Source organism: Phyllostomus hastatus, unplaced genomic scaffold (assembly GCF_019186645.2).
Source record: "Phyllostomus hastatus isolate PE091 unplaced genomic scaffold, TTU_PhHast_1.1 phas_scaffold_1674, whole genome shotgun sequence".
In the NCBI taxonomy this organism is placed as follows: Eukaryota; Metazoa; Chordata; class Mammalia; order Chiroptera; family Phyllostomidae; genus Phyllostomus; species Phyllostomus hastatus.
In genome coordinates, this window is record NW_025334011.1 from 9,686,950 (window position 1) to 9,702,936 (window position 15,987).

The 15,987-nt window shown below is 42.0% G+C and overlaps 1 pseudogene; it reads left to right on the forward strand.

Moving 5' to 3' along the window:
* Positions 1–4,904: 4,904 nt before the first annotated feature.
* LOC123831066 lies at positions 4,905–14,029 on the forward strand (annotated as a pseudogene).
* Positions 14,030–15,987: the final 1,958 nt, after the last annotated feature.

Here is a 15,987-nt window from a genome sequence, read left to right on the forward strand (position 1 = left end):
GAAGACATCACCTCATTCGTGACAGAATCATGATCCCCCCAAAAGTGTGAACTAACAATGAAGATGAATAGAGATGAATGTAAAGTGTTTCATATAATTTTGAAAACAATTGCAGAAGTGAGAGAAATGGACAGGATCACTTCCCAGGGTAAACATCAGCAGGAGTCCACGGTGAGAAGAGGAGTGCAGAGCATGGGACTATCGACCTGCCATTCGGCACTCAGCACGTGTCTTGGTTACTACTTCCCACTGGAGAGGCCTTACTTTAAGAGCACTGACAAACTTGTAGTCATCCAGAGGAGACACAAAACAGTATGAGGGAAATCTTCAAGGATATGAAGGTTTCACATGGAAAAGGGATTGAATTTACTACAGAAGTCCAGAAGGCAGGCAGAAAACAACAGCCTAAAGGTGTGATAAAAGCCAACAACATTTCTTGAGAGTTTACTATATACCAGACACCACGTTAATTTTATTTACCATTTCATTAAATACTCCAAAAATTGATAAAGTGTCTGTTTTTATAGCCCCCATTTGACAGACGAGAAAAATGAGGAATGGAGAGGTTAAACAGATTACTCATTGTCACAAGTAGTGAATGACAGAACCATAGTGTGAAGGGAGAAACTGAGCCCAAAGCCCACCTGCCCGTGAGGAAGGATTGTGATAGCTCAATCACAGTCCTTTTACTGTGAACGATTGGTCGTCACAGGGAGTACTCGACAGAGCTGCCTGGCAGCCCTGCAAACCAGGGTGACCTGGAAGTACTTCTTTCCTCCACAGGGGCATTGATGTATATTATCTCCAGGCCTGTGTTTCCAACTCTGAGAATTACACATTTGAAAGTCTGAAAGACACTGATTGTTGGAATTATAGACTATTTTTATTTATACTTTCCTGTGCTTGGTAAATTTTCTTACAGTGAGCATGTATTATTGATAGAATCAGAAAGAAACACTTGAGCTCTTTCCTACTGAGGAAAGAAAAAGGATCTATGAATTTGTAAACAAAAATGTGAACAAATGATTTCTATAGGCTCTACCTCTTCAGGAAATTTAGAACAAAGTTTCCCAGAATATGATTTTTTTTCCTGGAAAAATCATAAAGATCTTATATAATGTTTCCCTTTACAATGAATAAAAAGAAGTCATTTATTGAAGAAGCAGGACTCATGGGGTATCATATGAAAATAGTTTTATTCTTCTCCATTCCCTCCCCCACACCACCTGCTCACACCCATTCTGGGGGTCATTCATGGGTTCTTCAGGACCCTCAGCATCCCACTGGGCATTTCTCAATACTGGTTCTTTTATATTCATGGAAAACTACCTCCTCGGTCTGTGATTCTGGGAGAACAGTTCCAGTCTCCTTCTGCTGAGATCCCCTCGCCCCTGCAGGCCACAGAGTCCCGCGGGCGTTAAGACAGTCCCAGCAAGACCCCAGGTGGCCCACATCTGGCCCTTAGGAAACGCTCCCCTTTATTCCACCACTAGAGGGCGCACAGTGACTCCCCAAACACCTCTCCTGCCATGTTGTCTCCAGCTCCACCTCCCAACACACACCCACCCCACCCTCCTGCCTGTAGGCAGTTTCAACCACGGAATTGTTAGTAAATTACCATTTTTGAAGTACACATCAGACACCATCTGCGTGGGACAATTATCAAGCTTCCCACTGGCAAAGGGCCATTCACAGAACATCAATCACATCCTCCTGAGACATCTTTAATTTTCAACTGCAACTACCGTATTTTGCCAAGTATAATGTGCACTTTTTTGCCCAATTTTTGAGGGAAAAATAAGGATGAACATTATACATGGGTATAATGATTACATACCATGAATATAAAAAAAACTGGTTCTAAATAGTCTGCTTTGCGAGTTCTGGCTGGATGGCCTAGCACCCACCTCACTCTGGGAAGTGGAAGGGGTTAGCACCTTTCATCTACGGGTCTCTGTAGAGACAAAGACTGAACATGAACTGTTATCTGAAGGCTCACATACATGGAATCTTAACAGTATTTTGTCATTACATTTGTGGAAAAAAGGAAAGGAAGGAAGGAGGGAAAGATGGAAAATGGAAAGCATTTTACATTTTCTTGAGCATCTATTATGCACCTGTGGTTATGTCAAGTCCTTTGAGATACACATATTCTGGTGTTACTATCCTAAAACTTACAAGTGGGTTTACAATAGAAGTTCATGAAGGTGACAAAACTTGCACAGATACACAGGTCAGAAGTGATGGGGTCCCGGGTCCAGCCGACTCTAAATGCACTGCTTTTTTTTTTAACCTATATGTACTTTCATGAGTATATCCTGATCGATTACTGCTGTATGTGGTAAATGAATAACCCATATTTTTAAAATAAATAAAAGACCAGAATATTATTTGAATTTTTTAAACTGGGGGAAGGGAGACTCTTTTTAAAAAGGAAAAGCTAGATGAACCATTGCTCACTTTTATCCTGCTGCTGGAGGCCCCTGGCTTGGTTGTCTGTTTGAGGTGGTGTTCCTCCAAGACCGTCTGCAATGGAGGCACCTAGAACTTGTTACAGATGCAGATTCCCAAACTGAACTTTGTATTAGCTTTCTGCTGCTATTGTAACAAAGTACTACAAACTTAATGGCTTAAAACAAATTGTTTATTTTATTGTTTGACAGAGGTCTCCAATCTAAAATGAGTAAGGTAGGGTGCACGCCTTCTGGATGGTCTAGGGCAGGATCTGTTTTCTCACCTTTTCCAGCTTCGAGAAGCTGCTGGCATTTACTGGTTCGTGGCTGCCTCGCTCAGACCCTGGCTCCTGTCCTCATGTCTCTGATTCTAAAACTCCTGCATCTGTCTTTCACTTATAAGGATGCTTGTGAGTATTTTGGGCCCATCCAGGCAGTTCAGGATAATCTTCTCTTCTCAAGAGCTTCAGCTTAATCACACCTGCAAAGTCTTTTTGCCACGTTAGGAACATGTTTTGGGGGTGCTAGAATGAGCACATCTCTGAGAGGACATTAGTTTGCCTACCATGAGGCCCTAAGAATTCCTGTTGAGAAGTTTGATGTGGGGCCCAGGGAAACTTCTACTTCACAAGCTTCCTCATCATTGTTACACCGAAGTTTGGGACCATTGCCATGAATGAATGCATACCCTCTTTTTAAGGGCTGGCATCCTAGGAGATCTAATATCTTCCTCAATAATCTATTTTACATCTAAGTGTGTTTCATCAGATTAACAATGAAAGGAATTTAAAGTATGCCCTTTGCCCTAACCCAGTGTTCTAATGTCAGCTTATTTGGCAGTAGTTTTTAAACCTCTCCTTATTTTGTTTCCAACACCGTAAGCAGTCCATCTTTTTTTTCTTACTTGACCTACCGATATTTATTTTATTTTCTCCTTACCAATATTTTTTATAACATGGGATATCCAAACAGCCAGCTCTAAGCACTGAACACAGGATTCCTTACTAAGATTTCACAACAGACTTTAATTATTTACAATATTATGGTTAACAGTATCAACTTTATAGTCAAATAACCTTGGTTCTGATGCCAGAAATGCCACTTACTAGCCGTCTAACCCTGGGTAAGTCACCTAACCTTGCTGTGTCTAAATTTTCTCACTTGTAAAATGAGATGCTAGTAGTCCCTGTTTCTTAAAAGTACTGTGAGGATTAAATGGTTATTTTATGGGCAGTGCTTAGGCTTGCATCTACTATATGGTAGGGACTCAATAAATGTTAGCTGTTGATATTCTTCTTGAATAATAATGCTATTCACCGTATTTGTATCTGGTTGTATATTACTGCTCTGCTTTGGGGGTTAGTATACACTCCCAATTTTTGTCTTCATCAATAGTCAAGGATGGAGAATAAATAGCACAGGTAGCCTGTGATTGTAGCTGGGGCTATTTTGTTTTCTCTATAGACTTTATTTGCATTGCAAGGCACGTGCTCAGCAGGAATGAATGAAGTGGCCCTAGACTTGGGAGAACAGGGTGTGGTCCTGTAGGGAAGAACCGTTTTGCTGAAAGGAGGAGAGGGATGGGTAAGACAGTGGTCACTCTCAGTTGAAGGTCAGAGGTCAGAGTTACTTACATCCTGTCACAGGGGAGGGCAAGAGGGACCCTCAAGGACAGGGTTGTATTTGTCGGTGTCCTGGCAGGAAAGAGATGGCACATTCAAGCTGGGATAATTTTAGAAGCATTTAATAAAGAGATGTGGAAGAAGAAAATTTCCTCTACTTTTCTAGGTTCTTCTCTCTGATCTCAAGTTTAGATCAACAAGAGGAAATAACCCAATTTCATTCCATGAGTACATGCAAGAGCCCCACCTACAGGAGAGATTCAAAGGTGGAGGAAAATGAGGTATACATGACTTTCTGAGCTAAGAGTGAGGTAAGGTGCCTGGAGGCTGCTGAGGGGAGGAAGGGCATTGCAGCATGGTTAAGAAGAGCAGATGTTCAGTAATTAGAAGTTTGTCCTGTCCTATAATAGCTCATAAAAATGTTATTTCTGGTGATAATTCTTATTATGGGCAAGATCCCACATTTAAATTCTTTAAAGGAAAAGTAAATGTTCTTCCTGAGCCTGTAGGGTATCAACTGCCAAAACAATCTACGTGCCAAAGTAGCACATCTTGGGGAAGGCAGTTCCGAACCACTTCGGGGACAGAAGTGGCAAAGGATGGGCTCTCCATGGACCAGCGACAGCAGGGGTGCCATTACTGTCATTTGGTGTATTGGACATGGCGAGGGAGCCAAAAGAGCTGGCCATGTGCAAGGAGCCAGGGAGAGAGAATGGGGTGTGGTCTGCCCTGGGCCACTTCAAGGGAAGAAGTGGGGTAAGAACATTCTCCTCCGTCTGTTCTCCTGCTGGGGTTCTTTGTTGGCAAAAGCTAGCTGGAAACCAGCGGCATGCTGCCCACAGGTCAGCCCCTTGGAGCTCACAGTAGGGCTGAGAAGGGTCGAGGTCAGTTCTGGAGGGGCATACGAAAGATCTCCAGGACCAGGAGCATTCTCACTCCTTGAGAAAGGTGTTGCTGCCACAGAGAGATGGAAGAGGAGTGCCAATCCATGGGATCAGGTGGGAATGGGGGCACTAGCCAGGTGGCACATTCCAGGTGGCCCATTGAACGGATTAGCACACAGGGAAGTGCAGAACCCTCCCAATAAACCCCAGTGGGACAATTGACAGGACTTGTGTGAGCTTGCAGTGCTGCAGGGAGGGTGCCATGTGGTTGGTGCCTTCCCTGGCTCACAGGGCATGTCCTCAGGAGCACTGAGCTCTGTCACGGATCCACAGACTGTATTTCATCATATTACAAAAAGAACTTTGCTGACAAGCGAGAGTGCTTAGAAGTGAAAAGCTCTGCAATGCTCCATGGAGGGTGTTTCATGGGTGTCCAAGCAGAAGCTGGAGCCTGGGCCTGGGTCCTTGGTACAACAGACACACCTGGGACAAGAGCTACCCTGCTTTAGTACGTTATACACAGATGTCTAGAATGCCTTGAGGAAAGAAACAGTATTCTTAGGAGCTTAAAGATTCTAAATATGCAGACAGAAAACAAAAATAGCAAGGAAAAAGGGGTGCAGGTGAGGGGAGGGGGGTTGTGGGTAACATGGATGAAGAGGGTTAAAAAGTACAAACTGCCAGCTGTAAAATAAGTAAGTCCTGGGAGCATAATGTACAGCATGATGACTGTGGTTAAAAATATTGTGTTGCAGATTTAAAAGTTGCTAAGAGAATGGATCTTAAGTTCTCATCATGAGAAAAAAAATCTGTATGGTGACCGATGTTAATGAGACTTATTGTAGTGGTCACTTTGCACTATATACAAAATATTGAATCATTCTGTTGTACACCTGAAACTAATACAATGTTATCTGTCAGTTATATCTAAATTTTAAAAACATAGCAAGAAAGAAAATGGAAGGAGCAAGGCCCTGGCAAGGTAGCTCAGTGGGTTGGAGTGTTGTCCTGATAGGCCCAGGTTGTGGGTTTGATCACCAGTCAGGGCACGTACAAGAAGTAACCAATGAATGCATGAATCTAAATGGAATAACAAATCAATAATCAATGTTTCTCTCACTCTCTCTCTCTCCCCCCCACCCCTTTCCTCTTCTCTCCAAGATTAATTTAAAAAAAAATTTTTAAAGAATGGAGCAATTTGGGAATCTAGGTGCTACACACAATTGTTAGCACCGCAAACCTGTAGAACAGTAATGTCAAGAAGTAAAAGAATACTCAATGCCAGGAAACACTTTCAACTTCATATCCTGCCTCTTCTACCTCCCATCCGGCGACCAGAGTAGCATTTAGAAACTATAAATCTGAACGTGTCACCCGTCTGCTTTGAACCTCTCAGTCGGTCACTTCCCTGGAGATTTGAATAAACCCAAACTCCTTGCTCTACCTAAAGTTCCTGCAGGATCTCTCCCACACTTGCTTCTCCCTGCATACGTCCTGCATACTCGATGTTGCTCACTCTCTTACACCAGAATCGACTACCCCTTTCCCAAAAGTGCCTGTTCTTGAGAGCTCCTGTGGTTCTCCTGCCTGGGCTGCTGTTCCAGGTCCTTCACCAGCCACGTAGGACTGGAGCCTTTCCTGGGCACTCGATCTAAAGTAGGTTGACCTCTATCTCTGCACTCCACTCGCTTCCTTTATGGGACTTAAATCAATTTGTAGGCTTATTGTTGTAGTTTTGCTTGTTTATTTGCTTATTGTCTGCCTTTCTCAAAGAATATAAACTCTGAGAAGTGGGTGTTGAGTTCTGTTTTGTTTTTCTTTGAATCTCTGGTCCCTGTGTCTGGCATGGGTAGGTGAGTGGATGGGTGGATGGACAGGCACACGGATGGCCAAGCTTTCCAAAATTTAGTCCTTGTTTTCTATGCTTTTACTAGGAAACTGTGTTATACATACAATTTTGGGGGGGTTTTCTCTGCTATACACTGCTAAAATTTCTTGGCACTTCACACCTGGAGAGAACCAAAAAAACAGTCAGAGACAAAGCAGCAAGTGACTGGACACAGAGAAGAGGTTACATTTATTTGTTCCTGAATAATGATTCCAGAAATAACAGTTCTTACTTATTTTAAAAATTTAAGATTTGCTCCACAAAACCTAAAAAGATCAAAAGCCTAATTTCATCGCATGAGAGATTACAAACAACTGTGTGTCCTCGATGCATACACATAACAAAAGAATTTGAGACTTATAGAAATTCTGCCTAGTGCTTTTATATAAACAGAATTTTCCTCCTTTGAAAAGAAAAAGGAAAAAAATTCCAGGCAAATCTGGAAAATCTGTTTTTGTCTAAAACCTCTTAGAGCACTTTCTCAAGGATTTATGGTGTCTGAGAAATTTTATACCTTGAGACACTGAAAGCCAAGATGGACAAAAATTCGAAGGAGTAGTTGGAAAGAATTCTACCTCCATATACCATTCATCTCCAAATTTGTTCTTTAATCTGGGTCTAGGAAAATATGTAAGGGAGAGAAGCCTTTTTTTTTTTTAACCTGACTATAGCATTAATAGCAGGGCGTTCTTAAAGAGGGAAAAAGGCTGATGGCAAAGCCATGGAGCTGGTCAGAGAATGGGAATGAGCAACACACTTCAACAGCGGCAAACCCAAGGTGGCCTGGCAGGGAGAGTGTGCACAGTGGATGAGATTATCCTGGGTTTGGGTCCTTAAGCATCTGAGTTCAAGCCCAGGCACAGCCACTTACCTATTAGAAAGGCTTATTCCTTAGTTTCTCTGAGTCTCAGTTTTGTGATGTGTAAAACTGGAAGGATAATGAGACATACTTTTAATACTGCTATTATGAAGATTAAGTAAACAACCAGTGTGCATAAAATCCTTAGGACAGTGTCCCAGTCGGGCACCCCTTATCACTCACTCAGTAAGTGCTCAGTAGACATTTGCTGCAAGTGTTTGTCAACTCTGTGTAGAAGAAAATAATAAGAGACACGTTTCTAAGTTAAACATTTCCTAGTAATTACATTAAAAATTAAACAGATGAAATCAATTTTAATAATATATTTCATTTAATTCAATATATCAAAATATCATCACTTTAATGTATAATCAACATAGATAATTAGCAAGGTATTTTATGTTCCTTTTTGTATGCTAAGTCTTTGAAATCCTGTGAGTATTTTCCACTAACAGCCCAGCTCAGTCCAGACTGGCCACATTTCAAAGGCATAATAGCCAGCTGTGGCTAGTGGCTATTGCACTGGACAGTGTAGGGCTGACTTCTGTCCTTGAACCCCATGCAATGACCTCTCACTGCACAAAACTCCTTTTTGACAGTGACAAATTCCACATTCCAGCTGGAAAATCTCCTCACACCCTGCTGCTAATCCCGTTTTACAGGAAAGCAGCAGACGAAACACTGTTGAATGTAAGGGTGAAGTAATTTTCTTTGGTTTGACTCATCCTTCCCAAGCCCCACACCCCACTCCCTGGAAACTTTCCTGTCCATGCTGTTTTCTGAAATCTGCTGGTTAGAGGATTTTGTTACCACTGAATAGCATTAGAGTGCTCTGTTTGTTTACTTGGGAATCTTTCTAGAACTCAGAGGCTGAATTATACTGCCAGGTACCAAGGTAAAAGGCCTCCACACTTCCTTCTTCCAGTTTACTATGGTCTCATCTGACAGATGATTCAAAAAAGGGAAGTAGTAAGGCAGAGCTTGATTCCACTCTTTCTTTCCCATAAATTTTGTGGAAACCAGCAGATGGCAGACTAATACTTTGTACAATAAGTTTCAGCCACTGGACTCCAGGAAGAGTAGCTGAAAATAGCAGTTCTGAATGTGTGCTTTTTGCTGGGAGTTTATAAGATAATTACAGGATTGTGGTAATAATATCACAGTTAAGGCAGAGGTAGATATTCCAGTATAAATAAAAGTCTTCTCTGTCTTCAGTTACTTAAGATCTTTTTTTTTTAATCTCTTTAGTTGAAATGTATTTGACATATAACATTGAGTAAATTTAAGGTATACATTTTAATTTGATACATTTATGTATTATAATATGATTGCCATTGTAGCAAAAATTAGCACCTCTATCATGTTACATAATTACACCTTTAAAAAAAATCCTCACCCCAGGACATTTTATCTTTGTTTTCAGAGAAAAAGGAAGGGGAGCAAGACAGACAGATGGACAGACGGAGAGAAACATCGACGTGAGAAAGACTGGTTGCATCTTGTAGGCTTCCCTACCAGGGATCAAACCTGCAACCTAGGCATGTGCCCTGGCCAGGAATCGAACCTGAAAACTTTCAGGGTACAGGATGATGCTCCAACCAACTGAGCCACACCGACCAGGGCTGTATTTTCTTTTTTGCAGTCGGAATAATTAAGTTCTAGTCTCTTAGTAAGTTGGATGATCATTATCCAATGTTGTCTTTTTCACTATACTGTGCATTAGATCGCTGGGCTTATTTATTACTTATTGTAAGTTGGTGCCTTCAAACACCATCTGACCTGTCTCCCCGCACTTCTGTCCTGTAGTAACCACCATTTTACTCTGTTTGTATGAGTTTGTTTGTTTGTTTGTTTGTTTTTTATAATAGATTTAGCATATAAGTGATATTGCATAGTACTTTGTTTTTCTCTGACTTCTCTCACTTAGCATATATGCCTAAGGTCCATTTATGCTTCAAAAAAATGGCAGGATGTCCCCCTTTCTTGCAGCTAAGTAATATTTCATTGTATGTATATGTGTGTGTGTATGTATGATATATATATATATATGTATCACATCTTCTTTATCCATTCATCTACTATTGGGCACTTATGTTGTTTCTATATCTTGGCTATTGTGAATAAGGCTTCAGTGAACTTGGGAGAGCAGATAAGTCTTTGCAATTCTGTTTTTATTTTCTTTGAGGACATACCAGAAGTAGAATTGCTGGATCACATAGTAATTCTATTTTTAATTTTTTTGAGGACCTTCCATATTGGTTTCTCTAGTGGTTGAACTGATTACATTCTCACCAACTGTGTACAAGGGGTGTGAACTGCTTTTTGGCTTATTTTTCACATTTACTTTTTCAGCTTAAAAGACTGTTCACGTAATTTGAATCATAGAATTCAGACTTGCCTGGAATAATGTGTATTTCCAGTTAGTAATACATACTCATTTGTTTCTCTCCTTTCTTACACATCATTAGCTTTATAAAAAAACTTAACTTGTATATAGAGTGTTACTGAAGAACAACTTGTTTTGCTAAATCTGAAACTTAGTTGAGTAACATTCACATTAGGCAAGGTTTTGAATTCCATGCAATTTCCATAATTAATTAACTTTGCGGAAAGTGTGGCTTCTCAGAAAGATGCATGAGAATTAAAACTACCAAATATCAAAGATTAAATATTTGATTACACAGTTAAGTAAAACCCTTGAAATAATTGCTTTTGTGGGTTACATTTTCCTCCCAGAAAAAAGCACTGGCTAATGTCTTTCTTTTCCGTTCAAAGATTTCACCTATTTATTTTTAGAGAGAGGGGAAGGAAGGGAGAAGAAGAGGGACAGAAACATTAATGTGTGAGAAAAACATTGATCCGTTGCCTCTCCCACAGCCCCACCTGGAACCAGGCCTGCACCCTAGGCATGTGTCCTGACTGGGAATCGAACCGGCAACCTTTCAGTTTGCGGGAGGACACTCAACCCACTGAGCACACTAGTCAGGAAGGCTGGGTAGGATCCAACTTGAATCTGGCCAGATCTGTGCAGAACACCAGGTTGTGGATTCTGTCAGGGAAACACGCAGAACAGAGGGAAACAAAGAGCAGGACACACACACATGCTAAGCTAAGTGCATTGTCAGAGCTGAGAATCACTCCCTGTGCCTAGGCCTCCGACTCTGAAGGCTCTCAGGCAGGGCAGTCCTCGGGAGCGCGCACCTGCAGACAGCAGACAGACAGCAGACATTGGCCACTGGTAAGCAGGAGCCGGTTCCCAACCATTCCACAAGCTGGCCAAGACCAGTTCACTTCTCTCAGGATTCTCTCGAGACCTGGGAGGGGCAAGGAGCTGGGAAAGAGCAAAGCAGAGGTAAGAAATGGTGCAGATTGGGTAACGGGATACATAGGGGGAAACAAACAGAAGAAGAGGCTGCGGAAAAGGTTAGGGACCAAGTGTGGACAGATCTAACGCCAGACTAAAGAGTTTGAGCTGAATTCCACAAGTAACGGGAGGACAGAAAACCACTGAATAGGGAAGGGATATAGAAAAAACATCAAAAAGATGTTTTTCTATTGAATATAGAATTAATCAAAATTATATTATAATCAAAATACATTCTGCCAGGATACAATAAAAAAGATTAATCTGGCATGTAGGAATCAAATAAGAGTCAATATGCCAATGGGAGGAAATACAGCCAGAACCTGGATGGTGAAATGGAATGGAAGATTTAGATATAGAAGAGATGTAGAAGTTATTTTTTTGTTGTTGAGGAGAAGGAAGTATGCTGCCATTTTATTTTCCATGTTTCAATGTTTTTAAAAATGGAACACAAAATGTATTATATATATTTTTAAAGATTTTATTTATTTATTTTTAGAGAGGGAAGTGGGAGAGAAAGAGAGAGAGAGAGAAACATCAATGAGCGGTTGCTGGGGGTTATGGCCTGCAACCCAGGAATGTACCCTGGCTGGGAATCAAACCTGTGACACTTTGGTTCGCAGCCCATGCTCAATCCACTGAGCTACACTAGCCAGGGCTACAAAATGTATTATATATTAATTACATACTATATAGTATGTATTTTTCATTATAAATATTATTAGGAAATTTGGAAAATAAAAAAAAGTAGAGGATAGAAAATAAACATGCTTTCAGTCTTTCTTGTACCTAGGATAATCACTATTGACATCTTGATATTTTCTTTTAATCTTTTTTCTATACCTAAATATTTAGGTTGATTGTTTTACATAGTTACAGTTATGTTATGTATACAGATTTGTATCAGTTTTTCATTCATTATCTTGTGAGAGGTGGCATAGTAGAATGGTTAAAAGTACAAATTCCAAAATAGGCTGCCTGGGTTCAAGTTCCAAAATCTGCCATTTACTAGCTGTGTGACCTTAACCTCTGTGCCTCAGGTTCCTTAGCTATAAAATGATAGTAACAGTAGTAACAAGCTCAGAGTTAAGAGGATTAAATGATCAGCATATAGCAATCCCTTAGCATCTGGTTATAAGTAGAATGTGCCAGGTACTTCACTAAGTTATTATAAACATGTGTGAGATATTTTGAGGAGTTTTCCTCAGAATGGAAAGTTGGGAAATTCACAAAGACTAGTGATGTTATTAATATTTGTAGGGAAGCAGAAAGTACCGTTTGGGAGATGGCAAGGAATATATGTGGTTTTAATGGTGCTGAGTTGCAGTGACAGGCAACAGAATGGTGAAAATATCTCGGAGGGCTTGGAAATACAATACAGAAGTTCAAAAGAGAAGTTATGACCACATATATGAATTTGGAAAACATCTTTCTAGAGGTGACAGTTAATATCTTTAAAAAAAATGAGGTCAGTAAAGGAAAGAAAGAATGCAGGACAAAACTTTGCAGAATACTCACATTCCAAGAATGAAAGAAGGGCTTGAATCTCTCTCTGGATTGGCCTCCTCACCTCTACTCCAGCCTCTACCGTGCCCACAACGCTGACCCAGAAGACCTACAAGGTGTCCATCTCTGGCCTTTGTGCCTTCAGCAGCCTCCGGTACTCGAGTGGGCCCAGCACCCATATTAGTTCCTCAGCCTTTTCCCGGCTGCACAGTGGCTAACAGGTTGGCCTAGGCGCCAACATGAATCTGGCTTGAGATTTGGTGGGCTGAGAGTATAGGGAGCATCACAGCCATCCAAATGAACCAGAGCCTGCTCAGCCCCCTACAGCTGGAGGTGGACCCCAACATCCAGGCTGCACAACCCAGAGAAGGAACACATCAAGAGCCTCAACAAGTTTTCTTCCTTCATCCATTGAATGCAGAGTCTGGAGCAGCAGAATAAGATTCTGGAGGCCAAGCAGAACTTCCTGCAGCAGCAGAAGATGACTCGCAGTAACATGGACAGCATGTTCAAGAGCTACAGCAACAACCTTCCGTAGCAGCTGGACACACTGGCCCAGGAGGAACTGCAGGTGGAGTTTGGCATCATGCAGGAGCTGGTGCAGGACTTGAAGAGTAAGTATGAGAACGAGATAAACAAGTGCACAGAGATGAAGAATTAATTTGCCCTCATCAAGAAGGATGTGGATAACACATGAATGAGGTAGAGCTGGAGTCCAGCCTGGAAGGGCTGACTGATGAGATTGACTCCTGAAGGCAGCTGTACGAAGAGGAGTCCCAGATCTCTGGCAAGTCCGTAGTGCTGTCCATAAACAACAAGCACTCCCTGGACCTAGATGGCATCATCGCCAAGGTCAAAGGCCATTATGAGGAGATGGCCAGGCTAAGGCTGAGACCATGTAGCAGACCAAGTCTGAGGAGCTGTAGATATTGACTGGCCTGTGTCACACGAAGATGGAGATTTCTGAGATAAACCAGAACATCACTGACTCCAGACTGAGACTGAGGGTCTCGAAGTCCGGAGGGCTTCCCTGGAGGCCAACCACGATGCTGAGCAGCATGGAGAGCTGGCCCTCAAGGAGACTCAGACCAACATGTTTACGCTGGAAGCTGCTCTGAGAACCACCAAACAGGACATGGTCCTGCAGCTGCTTGAGTACCAGGAGCTCATGAACATCAAGCTGGCCCTGGATGTGGAGGTTGCCACCCACCACAAGCTGCTGGAGTCTGGGATGCAGAACATGAGTATCTGTACTGAGACCACCTGTGGCTACTCTGGTGGGCTCAGTCTGGTTCATGGAAACCTCAATGATGGCCTGGGCTTCCAAGCCAACATGGGCTCTGGCTTCTCCAGCCCCACCAGCACCAGCTCCTCTAAGACGGTGGTTGTTCAGAAGATTGAGACCCATGATGGGAAGCTAGTGTCTGAGTCATCTGTTGTCCTGTCTAGGTGAGTGACTACTGTGGGTCTCCTGTCCTCTGAGCATGAGGGAAAGGAGCTGTGCAGGGGAGCAGCAGGCACAGGAGACCCGCCTGAGGCTCAGCCCCAGTCCTCAGCTCACCCTTAGGGTGGGGGAGTTTACCACCGAAGACACAGCCTCTTACCCATGCCCCCTGCTAAAAGCCAAATCAAGTGGTTTCCCCCCCACCAAATAAAGACTATTTTGGTTGTTAGAGGTGGCTCTAACAACCCTAAAGAGAAGGAAATGGAACTGGGAAAATTATAAGAAAAGGTGAAAATCTAGAAAAGAAAATAAGAAAGCTAGGAGAACTAAAGTAATGTAAGATGTTGTTTTGTCATAGAAACCAAGTTTTCCTTGAAGTGGCTGAGCCCCATGATGGGGCAGCGTAACCAAGAGATGGTTCTTGGAGTGCTAGCCATGCAGTTGGCAGGAGCCACTCCTTTAATATGACTGTCCTCTCCAGGATAAATCCTAAAAAGGGAGCAACTAAGGGAGCAGTCTGCCTGGCTCTGTTTCCTCTAAGCTTCCCTTCTACTCACAGTCCCTAAATCCTATTCTCCTCTCTGCCTCTGCTTCCCTGGAGCTCTGCTAAGCCTTCTGCTGACTAAGATTTTCCCCACTCAGTAGGAGAACTTTAAGAGCTGACCCCTTAAGACCTAGTTGGTTAAATGAAGTGTTAGAGGTGGGGTGAAATGAAGGCTTGTTCTTGCTGTACAGTCCTATTTTGCAGGTGATTATGCCTGTTTTTTAAGAATTGCTACCATTCTTGTGATAAGAACCCTAATCATTCAAGATTACAGACACCTTAGAACAAGGAGGGCAAAGGTCTGTGTACTGAGCAGAAGAAAAAGAAAGCATGTTCATCTCACACTACTACCCTGCTCCTCATTCTAAAATGGTAAAAGAATGGTGCATAATTGGATGTGTGAAAGGGTCTCAGAAGGTGCAAGAGAAAGGGACGGGTGCAGAGGTGAAGCTTGGAAAAGAGGAATGACAATTTTTGAACAAATGCAGAGAAGAAAATACATAGTAATTTTGAAGTGGAGAGGAGGAATGTGGAAGGAGTCTGTGTAAGATGAGTTTGGTCAGGTGTATGGACAGACTTGTAGGGGTAACATGTATGGGCTGGGGACAGGCACTGTGGTTCAGATACCAGTTCAGCCACTTACCTGTGAGAACTTGAAGTTCCTTAATCCCTCTGTATCTCAATTTCTGCATCTGTATAAAATGTGATGTGACAATAGTATTTACCAGATTGGCTTGTAATGAGGATTAAAAGCATAACTATGTCTATATGGTAACGATTTTTATTCTAGATAATGAGACTAAGATGTGTCAGATAACATGGAGAGAATCTAGTGACAGAAGGAAAGAGGCAGAAGAAAATCCATCCAGCAGTTGTTGACCGAAATTCAGGCAATCAGATGTTCAGCACTGGGGAGTCTCAGTGCCTGCTTAATTTTTCTCCATTCCCTTTATCACCTGTGGAGGTATTATACTAATCAGCCTTCCACCACTAAAAATATAAGTTATCAGAGAACAAGGACTTTGCCCTGTTTTTGCTCATGATTAAGACAATAATTTGATAAATAAATAACAAATTAAAAGTACATTAACTTGCAGGGAAGTTTGTTCAGAACTGTGCCTGAATTCCACAAGACACACGGTGGCTAGGGAGGGGCAGATAGAACAGGTTTGGTGGGACCGGAAGGGCTGAGTCAGGAGGAATCTGGACAGGAAAAGCAGGGTGGATGAAAGAAAGGAGGAAGCAAGGGGTAGGAGTTCAGGCTGCAGAGATGTGAGGAGCATTCTTGAATGTTCATGGGAGGGTTTAACGGGACCCAGGCCAGGAAAATACATTCCCATTTGTTCTATTCCCATTTTGCATTTCTTCTGTTGTCAATTTTTTGGAAATTACATTTGTCTAAATTAAAATATATTAAATTGTT